General features: G+C 40.1%; 1 long non-coding RNA gene across 1 annotated transcript in view; it reads right to left on the reverse strand.

Annotated features, from left to right (window-relative positions):
* Positions 1–14,114: 14,114 nt before the first annotated feature.
* Positions 14,115–18,742, reverse strand: part of LOC142829489 (uncharacterized) — a 98,705-nt gene continuing 94,077 nt past the window's right edge. The window contains exon 4 of the long non-coding RNA XR_012903917.2: positions 14,115–14,529. This is a non-coding gene — a long non-coding RNA (uncharacterized LOC142829489). The remainder of the gene's footprint in view (positions 14,530–18,742) is intronic.

Raw genomic sequence — 18,742 nt, forward strand, 5'->3', positions numbered from 1 at the left:
TGCTAATACATCCCAGAAGGATGTTTGCTTTTTTGCAACAGTTTTAAGCTATTGGCTTACATTTAGCTTGTGGCCCACGATGATTCCCAGATCACTTTCCGCAATATTCCTTCCTAGGCAGCTATTACCCATGTTGTATGTGTGCAACTGATTGTTCCGTATTAAGTGGAGCACTTTCCATTTTTCTTTATTGAATTTCATCCTATTTACTTCAGACCTTTCTCCAGTTTGTCTAGATCATTTTGTATTATAATCCTAGCCTCCAAAACACTTGTAATGACTCTTAGCTTGGTTAAATCTGCAAACTTTATACATGTACTCTAACTTGTCTAAGTAATTTTTAAGTAGTTCATTCCTTATTTTAGCCTTTGATCCTACTTCATTTTCACAGTCATTCGCTATGTTAGATATCTAATCATCACCAACCTTCTTGGTGAAAACCAAAACAAAGAAGTCATTAAGCACCTCTGCCATTTCCACATTTTCTTTTATTTTAACCCCTCGTTGAGTAATGGACTTACTCTGTCCTTGGTATTCCTCTTGCTTCTAATGTGTTTGTACAATGTTTTCTTATTAGCCTTTATGTCTCTAGCTACTTTGATCTCACTTTGTGCTTTGGCCTTTCTAATATGCATACTTGTGCTATTTGTTTATATTCATCCTTTGTCATTTGACCTAGCTTTTACTTTTTGTAGGACTGTTGATTTTTAGAGTTAAACCAGGTAGCGTCTCTTGCCATACTTCCTATCTTTCCTTCACAATAGGATAGTTCACTTGTGTGCCCTTAATGTCTGACTTCTTTTGTCAGTGAAGATCCCAAATCACTTTGCTGTATAGTGGACACATTATACATCTGGGCTATGTCTACACTTGCGGCTTCTTGCTCAAGTATGACCGTTCTTGCGCAAAAATCTGCAGAGCGTCCACACTGCCTGCATACTCTTGTGCAAGGAAATTTACAGTATGGCATGGTAAGAGAGAGCTTCTTGCACAAGAGCTATGCTCTTTTTTAACAAGTGTAAGCCCTCTTGTGCAGGAGCTCTTGCTCAAGCGGGCGGTGTGGACGCTCGGCAGGGATTTCTTGCACAAGAAAGCCTATGGCTAAAATGGCCACCAGAGCTTTCTTGTGCAAGAGAGCATCCACACTGCCATGGGTGCTCTTGCACAAAAGCACAGCTCGCACATGGCAGTGTGGACTTTTTCTTGCACAAGACTTCTTGCACAAGAACCCTTGCACAAGATGTTCTTGTGCAAGAAGCCACAAGTGTAGACATAGCCCTGTTGTCCTGGCCAAACTGTAACTTAGATAATAATATTCCACCTCTGAGTTTCTCCTGTTGATTCAATTAAAAAAGATATTCTTTTCTACTTCCTGACCAAACCTGGTGTGTAATGTTGCTGGATGTGCAGTTAAACTAGTGTAGAATTTACTTTAGAGTTGGATGAATTTTAATGCTTGGGCAATGTAGTCCCTACTATTAATGTACCTAACATGCATGAAACTAACAAAGGTTTGGAATCTAATTGTAGGCATCTGGGTCCCAGGAAGTTAGAGGGCCAAGGTGGTGAAGTAATATGTTTTATTGGACCAACTTCTGTTGGTGAGAGAGACAAACTTTCAAGCCACACAGACCTCTTCTTCAGGTGAAGGAAAGGTACTCGGTGTCACAGTTGAAAGCAAGATGGAACAGATTGTTTAGCATAAGTAGTTAGTACATCACTCTGCTAGATGCTAAAATTATGTATCAGAGGGGTAGCCGTGTTAGTCTGAATCTGCAAAAGCGACGAGGAGTCCTGTGGCACCTTATAGACTAACTGAAGTGTAGGAGCATAAGCTTTCGTGGGCAAAGACCCACTTCGTCAGATGCATCTGACGAAGTGGGTCTTTGCCCACGAAAGCTTATGCTCCTACACTTCAGTTAGTCTAAAATTATGTACTAAACACAAACACTGGATTTATGGCTTATTACAACAGTCTGTAACCCACTAACCTTCCTTTTCATCCTGTGACTAAAGAGGCGTTAATGGGTCACTCTACCTTGAATGTTCTTTGGGAATACGTACTAATTATTCATATTAAATTACCCATTCCATCTTTCATTTAGCTGTGACACAAATAGACAATGATCCAGTAAAAGACATTTCCTCACCCACTTTGTCTTTCAAAATATTTGGAAAGCATTTTGAGATCCTTGAATGAAAAGAATAAGGAGGAGGAAAACATAAGGTATTAATATTTAATAACGTCAAAGGTTGGATAGAACAAGAGCTAGATAAAGAGGCTTCAGGGGTGATTTACACTGCCCTCTTCCTCAACCCCTGCCTTAGCTAGCTGTTTGGACTATAATAAATACCAATGTCTCTTGCAGGTAACTGGCACACCTCTAGCACTCAGATGAATGTACAGCAGTATGAAAATGCCCAAGTGCCTGAAAAAACTTAAAACCAGTCATCTAAATACACAGCCTAATTTTCAGGGACAGTGAACACTCAAAACAGAAGCTAAAATTAATCTGGGTTTACGTAGGTACGGACTGCAAGGCCAAGCCCTTTCCTTTTTTTTTTAAGCAATAAGTAACCTAAATGGCAAACATAATTTTCAATTTCTTCTTAACACATTTTGTAGAAAAAATATTTTAAAAATAAGCAGGAAAATCAATGTATCTATGGCACAATATGACAGGATGTGAAAAACTTTTCCTCTTCTTTCAAGAATTCTTGAAGAATCCAATCTCCTTATAACAGACCTTGCTAGTCAGTACTGATTGAACACAGTCTTCTCCCAGCATGGCCTACTTTTCACTTTGGTTATGCAGAAAACTGGGTCAAGCATTTGCTTTCCCTGTTATTCCAATCCAGCAGCCAATGTCTTTAAACTGAGTTTGGCATTTCTTTTGGCTAAACAGCTGTCAGTGGATTAGACTAAGTAGGGAAGCACCGTGACTTTTTTGCCTATTAGCCCCCTAGAGAAGTTCCAACATACCAAGGCACAAACAACAAAATAATTTCAAAATGTATTCATTTTTCAAGCCACAAAGCATTCCCAGTGCCAGCATTAATGTTTCTGCACCAATAGCTATACAAATATAGGTATATAAAAATACTAATTGCCTTATCTGAACAGCCAAGTAACCCTGATCACCAAGCTTAGGAAGCTGCTTTTAGTGCTACTTACATGGAAATGGCTATGCTTGATATGATATTTCCCCTGCCATAAAGATAATTACAAAGCTCTTTATGTCTGTGAAAATAGTTGTGTGTTAAATACACTTGCAACTCTGCAAAGTAATTTGTGGGTAAAACTAGGTATGTTGTATCACTAACCTCAGCCCAAAAATCACAGATGTAACTTCACAGTCTGGAATTATTTACTTGCTTTCTTTGCCAGGCCCCTTGACAATACCATCAAATCTGGGAAGTCTGACTGCCAGGGTGAATCTGAATGAACCACTCACTGCCAGCCATTCTGTGGGTACCAAGCAGTTTCCCATCATCTGCAAACACGTTGAGACATAGCTTGAACTGGGATAAGCAGAAGAAAAGTATTAGGCATCTTTCCAGTTTCCAAAACATCTGGCAAAGAATTTGAAGTACCAATATGGCATATAGGTATAGATGGGATCTGGCAAATATAATGATTCTGCAGAGCAGAAGATTGTGGTTAAGGGAGCCGGGAATCTGGAACTCCAGCCATTTTGTTTTGACTGTGCATTCAGGCTGTCTGTCATCCATTTAAAGTTGGAGGGGAAAGAGATTGTTAGGCTCTGCATCTGTGGCTACCTAAAGACATTGGGGCAATGTTTATATGAGGGCTGTCAATTAATCGCACTTAACTTACATGATTAACTAAAAAATTAATTGTGATTAATCATAATGTTAAATAATAGAATAGCAATTGAAATTTATTAAATATTTTGGATGTTTTTCTATTACTTTAAATATATTGATTCCATTGTAACAGAATGCAAAATGTACAGCGCTCACTTTATATTATTTTTATTACAAATATTTGTTCTGTAAAACAGCAAAAGAAAAGGCATTTTTCAATTTACCTCATACATCTAGGCTACGTCTAGACTGGCATGATTTTCCACAAATGCTTTTAATGGAAAAGTTTTCCGTTAAAAGTATTTGCAGAAAAGAGCGTCTAGATTGGCACAGACACTTTTCCGCAAAAGCACTTTTTGCGGAAAAGCATCTGTGCCAATCTAGACGCGCTTTTGCGCAAAAAAGCCCTGATCGCCATTTTCATGATTGGGGCTTTTTTTGCGCAAAACAAATCTGAGCTGTCTACACTGGCTCTTTTGCGCAAAAGCTTTTGCGCAAAAGGACTTTTTCCTGAATGGGAGCAGCATAGTATTTCCGCAAGAAGCACTGATTTCTTACATGAGATCGTCAGTGTTCTTGCGGAAATTCAAGCGGCCAGTGTGGACAGCTGCTTTTGCGGAAAAACTTGCCAGTCTAGACACAACCCTACAGTTGTGTGATATTTTTATCATGAAAGTGTAACTTACAAATGTAATTTTTTTATTACATATCTGCATTCAAAATAAAACAAAGTGAAACTTTAGAACCTGCAGGAGATAATGCTATTCACTTCTTGTTCATAGTGCACCTGAAAGTGACACCAGGCATTCACCCGATCCTTTTGTAGCTGAGGTTGCATGTTATTTACATGCTAGATATGTTAAACTTCCATATGCCACTTCATGCTTCAACCCCCATTCCAAAGGACACACTTCCATGCTGATGATGCTCACTAAAAAAAAACGCTTTAATTAAATTTGTGGCTGAACTCCTTGAGGGAGAACTGTATGTCTCCTGTTCTGTTTTACCCGCATAATGTCATATGTTTCATGCTGTAGCAGTCTTGAATGATGACCCAGCACATGTTCATTTTCAGAACACTTTCACAGCAGATTTGAGAAATGGCAAAAAAGGTATTAATGTTCAATTTCTAAAAACAGCTGCAGCACTAAACCTAAGGTTTAATAATCTGAAGTGCTGTCTGAAATCGAGAGGGATGAGGTGTAGAGCATGCTTTCAGAAGTCTTAAGGGAGCAACACTCCAATGTGGAAACTACAGAGCCCAAACCTCCAAAAAATCAAATCAACCTCCTGTTGGTGGCATCTGACTCAGAGGATGAAAATGAACACTCATCAGTCCATTCTTCTTTGGATTGTTATCGAACAGAACTTGTCCTCAGAATGTTCAGCATGGACACATGGTTTCTAGAGAGGCGGTTGAAGCATGAAGGGACATATGCTAATATCTTGTGATACTAGCTACAATAGTGCCATGCAAATGTCTGTTCTCACTTTCCGGTGACATTGTAAACAAGTAGTGGGCAGCATTATCTTCTGCAAAAGCAAATAAACTTGTTATTGTAGTGATTGTCTGAACAAGAAGTAGGACTAAATGGATTTCAGGCTCTAAAGTTTTACATTGTTTTATTTTTGAATGCAGTTATTTTTTGTACATAATTTCATATTTGTAAGTTCAACTTTCATGATGGAGTGCACTACAGTACTTGTAGTAGGTGAACTGAAAAATATGATTTATTTTGTTTTTACAGTGCAAATATTTATAATCAAAATAAATATAAAGTGAGCACTATACATTTTGTATTCTGTGTTGTAATTGACATCAATATACTTGAAAATTTAGAAAACATCCAAACTATTTAAATAAATGGTATTTTACTATTGTTTTAACACTGAGACTAATCATGATTGTTTTGAATTACCTGAAAATTTTAATTTACATTGGCTTGTTCTTGTTGTAACTCATACATTTAATTTGCTGAGATTTCAGCAGAATTCTCTGGGGGCACAGGTTAGCAGAGAATTTGGCCCATTATGTGATTGGAAGTCTGTGTGCGGATTTATAATGTAGAGCCTCTACTAACTAGTTATGTTATGAATAAAGTGAAAGGTACAATTTGTTATTTGTCAGTGATTTTGCCTACCATGTACAGTAAAACTCCAATAGTCCGGCATCCAATTGTACGGCACTCCCAATAGTCCGGCATCAAAATGGAAAGAGACTAGTGAGTGTTTAAGTGAATAATTTACAGACTGTATTAAAGTTGAAGTGTATAATTTTTGTGTTTAAGTGAATAAAGTGCTGTATTAAGTGTTTTACTTTACTGTATTAATAGTTTAAGTGATTAGCCAGTGCTGCAAACTACTGTACATAGTATCCCCAGTTTATAGTACCTCCTGATAGTCCGGCATATCCAATAATCTGGCACCACCTAGGTCCCAAAGGTTCCGGATTATCGGAAGTCTACTGTAGTAGGTTCTTTCCAAACAAGCAAAAAGTTAGGTCCCTGTCTCAATGAGCTAACAAGACAAACAAGTAGACAGAAGTTATAGGAAAAAGAAGAGTATGCTATCTGTCTCTGGCAGATGTCATTGCAAGTTAGAAAAACATGTAGTATTTACACAGTAAAGTGTCTGCGCAGGATCCTTTATCTATTGTAATAACTGTCGTCTCCTGTTACAGAACCCAGCACAGAGCAAGCCAGACCAAATAAGTTACACATGCGTTTCTCAAACTGTGGGTCCCAACCCCCCAAAGGGGGGCTCGAGCATCTTAGAGGGGGGTTGTATCACAAAGTTTTAGAACCCCTGAGTTACACTATGAAGTATTTATTAGAATTCGTTATCTGTATTTCTGCAGTGCTTTAGATGAACAAGACACTTCACTAATACAAGATCTTTGTCCTAAAGAGTTCATATTTTAAGGGTCGGGCATTGTGGGGTGTAAGGTACCCTCAAACTCAATTGAAAACTGAGTTCAGGGAACCCAGCACCATAATTAGGCTCTGTGTTAAACACTATACAAAAGTATGGATGGGTATTTTAACATCAGCTCTTGAAGATTGGTACACTTCCTGTAGTCATAGGATTTTATAAAATAACTATCTGCCTAGTTTCAAATCTTAGCACCCAAAGCTGTACCATCTGAGTGCCTGCCATGATAAAGACATAATGGTGCTCTCTCGCTCTCTCTCTTTCCGAGATAAATTTTTTTTGAAAAAAAAATATAAAGGGGGTGAGTGAACTGGTATCTGTAATATTGGAGGAAAACCTCAAAAAACAGTTTGAAATTTAGTTCTGAATGTTGGCAGGGTAGAGGAACAATTTACTCATTACACTTCCAAGTGTTTAGTCTGAGAGAAAGTATTTGGTCCTGAGCCCTTTAAGAACATTTCTGTTTGTTCTTGTAGCCTTTTAAAGGCAGAACACTATTTGGTGATCAGTTCCGCTGAATGTCACAGAGTTCCAGCAGGCTGCACTTCCACTGATGCCCTTGTCCTGATTGCTCTGAAACCTGATAAGGAGAGATCCAAGATGGATGAAGTTGGTGGTATTGAAGGATATTTTAGCTAGCTTCTCATTTAATTTCCTCTGATGATTGGAGACTGGGTGGTAGTTTGCCAGGATATTGGCATTGAGTGACAATTTCTTTAATATAGGTCATATTATTACATGTTTGAAAATGAAAATTAAATGTCCCTGTTCAAAGATGTGTGCTACAAAGGTTTGATTGTCATGCTACCCGTATTATTTACAAATAGCAAAGTGACACTAAACACTTAACTTTAGAAATTCTGGATTTCAGGTATTTTTCTCTCTTTGTAGATGGGACCAATCTGGCCCCAAGTTTGCAAGAGAATAACAGTAAGATTAATAGATTCTCTAAAGCTGGAAGACTTCAAAAATGCAATGAAAGGATTTGCTTTAAAACATGAAAAAATTAGATGTGTCAAACTGACTAATATCTAGGAAATGATACAAGATTAAACAAAGTAAAATATGAGTTTAATTATCAATTATAAAGGAAGAACATGTATTTTTTACTTTAAATACATTTTTTATGAGATGGGCTTAATGTAGAGTACTAGCTTTGAATCCTGTAAATCTCATGCCAGGCTACACTAATGAGGCATTTGGAAGGTGTATTAACTCCTGTCCTTCTAAAAGACTGGGTGAGGTTATCTGTAACTTTCAGAAAATTTGCAACAATAAGTGTGGGGGGGGGGGAGCGGGGAGAGGCGGAAGAAGAGTGGGATAATTTTAAAATCCTATCTCTTTTAATTTATATTCAGATTAGGTGGCATTGAAGAAACTTCTATTGATCTCAGAAATCATTCTGGCATCTAGAAAAAATCTCTAGAAACAGATTGATTTTCTGCAGTTGATGTAAGGGTGTAACCATGCTATTTTGTATAAGTCATCACTGTTATATTTATTCTCTGAAAAAATGTATATTAAAATACTGGTATAGTGTCAATTGTTTATATTTAGCAAGGGAAATAGTAGAAAAGGCTGTCAATTTAAAAAAAAAATCCTTGAAGGAAGGAACATAGCAAGATAGTGCAAACTTCTAGTAATGGTGATTAGGATCATAACTGAGGGCTTTGAAATAAAAAACAAGAAAAATGTGATATCACTACAGGGGGGAATTATTTTTTACTTCTAAAATCCCAATAGATACTTTGTATTCATCTGCTGAAGAGCTATCGTGTGATTTTCATTTAAGTACTTCAGCATCTGCTATTTGTATCCTGTATGTCTAAAATTCTGGCATGATATCCTGGTGCATGAAAAGTTTATTAGAGTACTGCTGTAAACTCAGTGTTATCTTCAACTATACATTCTTCTGCTGAGGTCTGAGTGGAGAATAAATACTAACATATAACCATTATTCCCCATGTGTCAGTATTAGCCAATATATCTGAGGAAGTATGGGAGATGGGATAAAAACTAGTGGCACTGGCAACTGCAGCAGATAAAATCAAGCATCTGTCTCTAGGTCATCTTTACAATGTTGATAGAGTTCATTTAATACATACAATGTTATATCTATAGATTCTGGAAGAGATAAAGTGGTAGGATGAAGCAACTGAAGCCATTATTTAGGTTCGAAATTTTCTTCCACTGATACGGTAATTCACACTAATGTGTGACATATCTCTTGCCAGTTGTCATTAAACTAGAATGTTGACATGAGTTGAGGTGATAGATGCAATAATAAGCTTTGTTTTCCTCTAATTATTTGAGGGTCCTTGAGGTATTCACCCCTTTTATTCTGAGGCAGTTTTCCCCTTGATAATTTCAGGCTCTCTTTCAATTCATCGCATATGAGAAGATGAATTATATTTAATTTAATCTGATTCATATAAATTCAGAAACAGATGAGAGTTTTAGTTTTTATTTTCTCATAAAATACAAAGCCAGAGAGGGAGGCAAAATGTGGGTAGAAAGCAAGAATGTGGAGGAGGTAAGAATCATTTGCTTCCTCTCAAACCTGGTTACTAGAAAATCAGAATATTTGCTATCCGATTCATATAGTAGAACCAGATTTTCCAAGCTGGACACGTGTTGACTGTTTTTGTGTTCTTCACTGCAGATTATGATTTCTATGGAATCTACAAAATCCATTATTTAATTACCGAGCTGGCAGGCAGGTGGTGCCTAGAATGCTGGGTGGGCAGCACCACACTGGGAGGCCAGGTGCAAGGACCCTGGAGGTGCACTGTCCCTCCCAGCCTTCCTGCTCCAACCTCTGGTACAAAGGGAACAGTAGGTAAGAGGAGGCCTGGGGGTGGAGCGGGGATACATCAGGCTGTTTGGGAAGGTGAAGCCCTCCCATGCCTTTGATACCTGCTACTCATGCGATGAGCTACCCACCAAGTAGAGCCTGATTAAGCCACATTCCCGGGCTATGCTCTAGCCATCCCACAAATCAAGAGCTTGTCTGCTGACTCTCAGGGCAGGTATATGAGCCTCATGGGAGAAAGAGAAGTTCAGTCTGCTCAATATCACTCGTTGGTCTGGAATGCTCCCTTGCTTGATAGTGGTGATAGACTCACAAGCCTTAGCCATCTCCAGCTTTGCTCTTGCTCCAGTCTTGGTTCCGGTCCAGCCTTGTTCCAAAAGCAGGTGAAAGTTTGGATCCCTGGGCTCTTCAAATCGCCACCAAAGCTCTGGCTGACTCAGGCCAAGCTGCGCTGAAGAACTGACTGGGGGGGAGGCTAGTCCTCAGCCCCACTCCTTTAAACAGAGTCCCTGTCCCTCCCAGGGGCACAGAACCACCCCTACACTCCAACTTGAACAGGGACTCCGTTCTGATGGCAGCCGTGCCCGACTTGCAGGAATTCAATGTTTTAAAGAGCGGTAAGGCGGAAGAATGATACAAGTGGTTAGCATTTCAGCCTGGATCTTAGAAGAGAGAATCAAACATCAGTCTTCCATCACAGATTCAGCGTCAAGTTCTCAAAAGTATTTAGTAACTAAAGATGCAGTTTAGGTGCCTCCTGGAATGTTCTCAAGTGCCTAAGCAGGTTGATTTACTTGATTTCAATGGGAAGTGAGCATTAAACCTGCTTAAGTGCTTTTGAAAGTCCCATAGGTGTCTAAACAACTTTGGGAAGGTAGCCCTGAAGCTCTTGGCCTCAGCTCCAGGCTCATTGGAGGAATGCTATAAACCTTAATAACTTGTGTAAAATGAGATGCAGGTACTTCCCTATCTCAGAAGCATGTTGTGAGGAGAAAGACAGACTGAATAATGGGGACCATATAAGTACCTGGAAACAGATTATGCATTAATAATTCAGCATTAAACATAGGCCATAACTTAAACTTGCATGCATGATTTGCTAATGAAGTTATAATCGTCTGTGCTAATTAAGCAATCAGTTGCATGTCAATAGTAATAAAACCTAGAATTTCTGACTTATGGTCCCATATAAAAACTGGTAGAACAAACTGCTTCCAAATGGGATAGTACATTTTAAAAGATTGCCCGCTTTGCTTGGATTTATAGTGTTTGAACTTTTTTTATATAGAGATTTAAAGACTTTTAAGGCTATAATGATCAAAACTGTTCATTTAATTTAGCTTCTATGTAACTCTGGCCATAGACTTTCATCCAGCAATTCCTGCAGTGGAGAGAATTTCTCTTTTCTGCTCCGTAAGAGAATACTATCAAGCTCCAAAACTGATGATTGACCTACAGATTAAAGCAAGGTTTGGTTACATCTTCAAGGATAAAGATCCTGGGTTCAGTCTGGGGGTGCTGTGGTGGCACTGCCATCCCCAAACAGAGGCCAGGCATGGGGAACATAGGGAGTCACCTGCCATTTTCTCCCCATTTCTGTAAGTGCAAAGCTGTCCTGCAGGGCTTGCTCTACTCGGCCTGGGGGCAGGGAGTTGGGTTCTTTCCTTCCCACACTGCTCCTTCCCTGCCCTCAGCAGGTCAAGCAGGATGCTCTCAGTTGCTACCTCAGCAGCTGGATGCTGCCTCCTGGGTCCTAGTGCCCGCTGGTTACCTGTAAAACAGTTAGTGCCCATGGCAGGTAGGGGGAAGAGATGGGGGAAAGAGGGAATAGGGCTAAAGAAGAGGTTACAGGAATGAGGGAGAAGTGGGATCCTCTGAGCACCAGGAGGAAGGTAGCTGTAGCAGCAGAGGGAGTTATCTGAGCAGCCACATCATTCCAGAGTTCTCCTAAACTGTTGCTAGACCATTCTTACAGTAGAGCCCTCACTAGTGCTGGGAAAATCAGGGCAATTATCTCCCTTGTTTTATTACATGCCCATTAGCACACCTCACATTGTTTTCAGCCTTTTTAGCAACCCATTTTGTAGCTGTGCATTTAATTTTTCCTTCCCAAGTGTAGCGCTTTGCATTTGTCTTAATTGATTTTCATTCTGTTGATGTCAGAACTATTTTCCAAATAGTCAGGGTTATTTTGAATTTTAATCCTGCCCTCCAAAGTGCTTGCAACACTGCCCAGCTTGGTAATCCACAAACTGTTTAAGCATACTCTTAACTCCACTGTCATAAAAATATTGACTAGTAGCAGAGTCTCTGTGAGATCCCATTAGACCAGGCCTGGGCAAAATATGGTCCAAGCCACCAGATCTGGCCCACGGACATTGCAGGAAGCTCCAGGCAGGTTCCCCACTTGCCTTGCCCCACCCACAGGCCGCTCAGAAACACAGCTGCTGGGCAGTTTCTCTTTAAAATCTGTGAGTCCGGAGGGGAGGGGGGAAGGCTTCAGGCACTTTCCGCCCTCAGCACAATCCAATTGGCCTGTTTCTGGCCAGAAACTGGCCAATGGGAGCTGTCTGTCTGAACAACAGGCAGCCATGAATCACCACAACTCCTCCCCTCCGGGGATTGTAGTTATTCAAAAAGTACATGGCTGCCGCCTGTGTGGAGGCAAGCACACAAGGAGGCTGCTTCAGAAACTTCTGGGCCGTTGGCTGATAAGTCTCTTGGCCAGAGCCTGCCTCTAGCACCCCAGATCCTCCCCTCCTAAACCCTCTGCCCCCCATTCCTGCCTCCCTACTCCACATACCCAAATCCTCTGCCTCCTCCTCCACCCATATCCCCTTCCAGATCTGGCACCCCAATCCTCTGCCCCAGACCATAGTCCCTGCCTGCCTTAGCTCACAACCCAAACCCCTGCACCTCAATCCCCTGCACCCCCTCCGGTATCCCAATTCCCTGTCCTAGAACACAATTCTAACCCCCTAGAGCCCAGTCCAGCGCCCCAGGTCACAACCGCCTCCTTCACCCAAACTCCTTCCCAAACCCCACGCTCCCTCCTGCAGCCCAATCCCTTAACCCAAGCTCCTTTCTGCGCCTAACCTCCATCCCAAACCCTGCACCTCCTTCATTAATATCATGGAAGAGTGTGGCCCTCAATTACTTTCCAAATTCTTGGAGTGGCCCTCCCTCCCCATCAAAATTATTGTCCACCTCTGCACTAGACATATCTTTCCAATTTGACAGCAAACCATTAACAACTACTCTTTTTGTATGGTTTTGCAATCAATTGTATGGTAGTGATTTCATCTAGACCATTGACTCTAGATTCCCTAGTATCAAAGGCCTAAATAAAAAATAAGATATCACCTCTTATCCACCTGTTAGGCTACTAAAGTGGAAATTAGGTTGGTTTGACAAGATTTTCCTTGGCAAATTCATGTTCGCTATGCCTTAGCCCTATTATCCTCTGTGATCTTACACACTGATTATTTAGTGATTTGTTTTAGTACCTTTCCAGGTATTGACTGAGCTACAATTCCCCAGGTCCTTTGTGTTTGTCCCATCCTCAGGAACCTCACCAATCCTCCATGAGTTCTGAAAGACAATCATTTCTGGATCTGAGATTGTTTCAGCTAGTTCTTTAAGTATCATAGCGTGCATTTCATCAGGCCATGACATTTACTTAGATTATCTAAATATTCTTTAATCTGTTCTTTCTCTCTTTTGGCTTGCTTTCCTTCCCCCTTGTTGTTAAGTATCTGGTCACAACTGATGTACCTTTTTAGTGAAAACTGAAACAAAATGGGCATTAAACACCTTGGCTTTTTTGGTGTTTGTGGAGCTGGAGAAAGATGTCAGATTAATAGTTTTAAAAGTTGCATCTTATTTCCATTGCGAATGTTTCTAACTTCATCTTCAAGCCACTTGCTATTGTTATACCTTTGCCTGAAAGATTAAGGGTATGTTTACATTGCATTCCTCTTTCAAAAGAGGAATGCAGATGCAGGTAAGCGAAATTGCACATGAAGTGTGGATTTGAATGTCCTGTGCTTCATTTGCATAATGGCATCCGGGAGCTTATTCGAAATACCCTATTTCAAAAGAAAAAACTCAGTCTAGACTGGGTTATTTCAGGAAAAAAAATCCCGTTCTTTCGAAATAACCCTTACTCATTAGAGATGTAAGGGTTATTTTGAAATAAGGGTGTTTTTTTTTTTTTCAAAATAGCCCCGTCTAGACTGCGTTTTTTCTTTCACAATAGGGTATTTCAAAAAAGCGCCATTATGCAAATGAAGCACGGGAAATTCAAATCCACAGTTCATTTGCAATTTCACTTGCCTGCATTTGCATTCTTCTCCCAAAAGAGTTAGGTAGGCAAATGAGGCAACTGGAGTTGCAAATGAAGCCCAGGATTTAAATATCCTGGGCTTTATTTGCATATGAGGAGTAACAGTTAATTTGAACTAAGGACTTAGTTCAAATTAATGTTTCACTGCCATGTGTAGCCGCACGGCTAGTGAAATTTCAAAATGGCAACCAGACGGGAACTTGCAAATAAAGCCCGGGATATTTAAATCGCCTCATTTGCCTACCTAGCTCGAATTATCGAACTAGTGTAGACATACCCTAAGAGTCCATAACATCAGAATTTAGCTTTGCAGTATAAGAGGGAAAATGAGAGAGAGAAAGAGAATGATTATTGATATGTGTCTTGTTGCTTCATACTGAACTGGAAGTTCAGATAATATGGTGATGGGGACAATATAAGAACCTAACAAAAATAGACTATCATCATTTTAGGTTTACCAGTTTCACTCCATTTCACTGCATTGTAGACAGAAATATTAAGTAAATTGTAACAAAGAATTTTAAAAGCTGTATTTTATAACAAAACTTAAGAATGTACTTGCAATCTGTGTTCTTTTAAGCGAATTCTTCTGTGTTCCAATAGTTCAACACCACTGAAAAAAACAAGTAAATATAAATTTCATCCTGAAAACAAAGTGTGTGGTTGTCAGCTTTAATTTAATTAGTTTGGTTTTTGCTAACACATCATGAACTAATTTTAACAAGTGGGATTCCCGGCAATTAGCCTACTGGTGTAAATAAAGCTGCTAAAGCAAAATTATGTTTAGCATAGAATTCCATATACACAAAATTAACCCATCAGTGGGTGATGTGTTAGAATTAATGAAACAGTGTGTGGCATTCAAACTCTCAAAAATTAACTAATTTTTTTGAAACAAAGCACAATCTGAAGAATTCATTTTTTTTCAGCAAATCCACATTAAAATTTCTGCAGTTTGTATAAAAGGATTATGTACTTTTAAAAAATATATATCTATTGCATTGGAGGTTTGGGGATTAACAGACAGAAAAGGCGAAAGATGATATTTTTCTAGAGGCTTCTCAACACACAAACGTCATTTTTCCCAACATTTTTTCCCCAAAAAGTTTTAATTAAGTCCAATTCAATGATACATTCTTTTATCCAAATGAAAGAAAATTTCAGTAGATTGTGGCCTAACCATGAGTTGGAGTCTATTTTTTGGGTAGTGTACAAGTTTATCCTGGGGACCGGGAGGAGAACCAGCAAGATGTTTCTCGTTAGAGAAGCCACATGGTTACTGCCACAGCTGCAGCTTTGGTTTCATTCCAGAGCTTGAACTCCCAAAGGGTACAGTAAAAGAATAATTTATATCAAGCATGGCCCAAATGTTATCACCTCTTCAATGTAAAAAGTACAATTTACATCGGAAGAAAAAGTTTGGTTTCTCTATGAGAAGAGAGTCTTCACCGCAGCAAAACAAACTATGTTATACTGTTAAACCACTGTAAAATAAAACAAGTTTCCTTAAAAATACAGAACTTTAAAGCTTTAAAAGTTTCTGATATTTCCATTTATTCCAACTGTGCAATGCATTTCCTATGTCAGGCTCTCTACTTCCAAGCAGGAGACCCATGCTGATTCTGTACTATATCAGCAAAATGTCATCTACCACTAAGAGACAATTACAACTGTGCAATTCTTTTTTACTATAGAACTCCTACATAAACAACCCACATCCATTCATACCCCATGGCTACATCTAGACTGGCATGATTTTCCGCAAATGCTTTTAACGGAAAACTTTTCCATTAAAAGCATTTGCGGAAAAGAGCGTCTAGATTGGCACGGAGGCTTTTCCACAAAAGCACTTTTTGTGGAAAAGCATCCATGCCAATCTAGACGCGCTTTTGCGTAAAAAAGCCCTGATCGCCATTTTCGCCATCGGGGCTTTTTTGCGCAAAACATATTTGATCTGTCTACACCGGTCCTTTTGCGCAAAAGCTTTGCGCAAAAGGACTTTTGCCCGAGCAAGAGCAGTATAGTATTTCCGCAAGAAGCACTGATTTCAGACAGTAGGAAGTCAGTGTTCTTGTGGAAATTCAAGCAGCCAGTGTAGACAGCTGGCAAGTTTAGACACAGCCCATGTGTATATACTTGCTAGTTTAGACACAGCCCATGTGTATATACTTATGCACGTGTGCACACACGAACACACACAGTGAGATATCCATGATCAATGTTGTAAATTATAGAACAAAATGATAAATGGTATTTATCGTGAACTTTTAACTACCTCATCTGCATTCTACTCAGTAATACATATGTCCTCAGACTACTAACAATCCAAATCTCCAAAAACTTCAAACAGTCAGGCAGCCCCCACTGGTGAGAGTCCTTGGGACCAAGACTGTAACATAAAGGTGATATACAGAAAGAAAATAACTGAGTAATTGGCCTCAGGAGATTTTGTTTTGAAAAGGAGGGCTTGCTTTATTATAATAAAGAAGCCCTGAAATGTTTGTGAAAAAACAATACTGTTAGGACATGAATTTCTCATATAAAAATCACCAATTTATCTTGTCTTCTCTGTTCTGGGATGAAGACCATGGACGATAATGCCACTCCTCTGGCACAGTGGAATTTTCTCTTAGATGAGTAAAGTTTGTCTATTCAGTAGATGGCGTTTTCTCAGGGAACAGTATGAGACTTTGGCCAAGTATATACTAGACTTGAAAGTTCCGCAACTCCAGCTACGTAAATTACCTGGTGTTGACTTGCCTAAACCGAGCTTGGCACAGTCTCCGCAGTGGGAGTTTGACAGGAGCAAATGCTTCCATTGGCTTCCCTTATTCCTTGCGAGAAGTAGGAGTAGCAGTGAAGTGGTACCCTCAGTGTTCGATTTAACCAGTCTTTATTAGATCCGCTAAAACGAACACCAGAAGATCGATCTCCCGCAAGTGGAGTCGTGGACTGTGGAACAAACTCCTGCAGGATCTAAGGACCCTAACAAATATTGCCAAGCACAAGACTCACTTCTTCCACTTTGCCTTCTCTTAGCTAAACACATAAGCCCTTTTAGCATCTCTCTTCCAAAAAAAACCCCAAGAAAAATACTTATATATATTGAGGGTGAAAAGATACTAGCCAAAAGTAGGTCCATAAGATATTGAAAATAGCATATATTGAGTATCCTTTAAAATCTGTCTTCAGTAAGAAGAAAATTGTAGGATTGATCCAGCAATCAACTTCTGTATATTCTGGTATGATTGTCTTTCCACTGTTCAGTTTGTATTACAGGTTTTTATGGTTGCCAATTCTCTCCCTAATGTATTTGTCTTGTTCTGCTAAGTGTGCCACTTCTCTTCTTCATATGGCTGAATAAGTCATTCTAGAGTCAGTGCCGCCTAATCCAGCACTCTCTGGTCTGGCAACATCTGTGGCCCAGCATGATTTTCATTAGCCAGATGCCCACTTATCATGGGTGTGGCCTCGTTTCCCACAGTCCCATAAAGTGTTCTGTGCTGTTATTTAGCTCTAATTTACCCCTAAATGTTTTCTAAAACCCAGACAACACTGACCTCCCGTGTTCAACAAATTCTCTGGTTTGGCATAGGTCAGGTCCTGAGGGCATTGGACTAGAGAGGTTCGAACTGTATTACATCTATTATGACTAAGCATTTAAGCAGAATTTGGTCATTAATGGACAGAAAACCAGACTGTTTGCACAGCTCCTTCTATAAAGGGGTCCTAACTTATAACTAGGGAACCTTGTTGCTACAAGAAGAAGAATTTGGATCTTCAATCACCTGACTTCAATCAATGTAAACCAAAGTAACTGAGTTCAGAATCTGGCCCAACCTTTGTGAGGCGAAAAGAAAACCTTAATGGAAAGTAGAACAACTTGTCTTAGATGGTTCTAGTGATGCTCTTCTGATCAAATATAAGTGTGAAGTTAATTCAGAGATAAAACTTCTGTACATTACTGTTGCAGGTATTTATTTATTTTGAACTAAAAAAGAGTAAGGGTGTGTCTACGCTGCACCCTTACCTTGAAATAGCTTATTTTGAAATTTGGCGCTATCTACACAGTGCCAAATTTCGAAATAAAGCTCTCTTCTGAAACATCCCTGAACCATTGTGGAACAATAAATTAGTGCACCCATTATTTTGAAATCTATTTTGAAAGAATGAGCTGCTTTAAAGACATGGAATAGCTATTTTGGGATATTTCCAGAATCCCGAAATTGCTCAGCAGGGTAGACATAGCCTAACAGAGAGAACTTGAATATGTAGTTTATCTATTAAAATGCTGAAATAATGTTTTAAAAGCCTTGTGTGGAAGAAATGGTGGACAGAGAGAATGAAATATGTGAATACTGCATACAGATGTGGTTGCCTCATCTCAAAAAAGATATATTGGCATTGGAAAAGGTTCAGCAAAGGGCAACAAAAATCATTAGAGGTTTGGAACAGGTCCTGTGATGGGGTGAGGCAACCCCGCACTAAGGGTGCCCCCTCCGAGCGAGGCAGGGAGATGCGGCACGGCTTTTCTCGCCGCCGCCGAAGGCGCGGCCAGCGGGGCAGCCGGGACGCGTCGCTCGGCAGGCGGCTCAACCGGCGCTGCCCGGAGCACCGCGGGGGAAGTGCCCCCCACGCCGGGGGCGACGGTGGCAACGGGGGAGGAGCGCCACCCCGCTAGCCTCGGAGTGGTTGGCCCCACAGACACCCCCAGGCAGCCCCACTCCCCACTGATGCCGGCGGGAAGGAGGATGCTGGGGGTGAGTGGAGACAGTTGGGGAAGAGAGGGTGGAGCCGCGGGCGAGCGCCGGTGCAGGCATTCTGGA

This window comes from Pelodiscus sinensis, chromosome 4 (genome assembly GCF_052426305.1).
Source record: "Pelodiscus sinensis isolate ZL-2025 chromosome 4, ASM5242630v1, whole genome shotgun sequence".
NCBI lineage: Eukaryota > Metazoa > Chordata > Testudines > Trionychidae > Pelodiscus > Pelodiscus sinensis.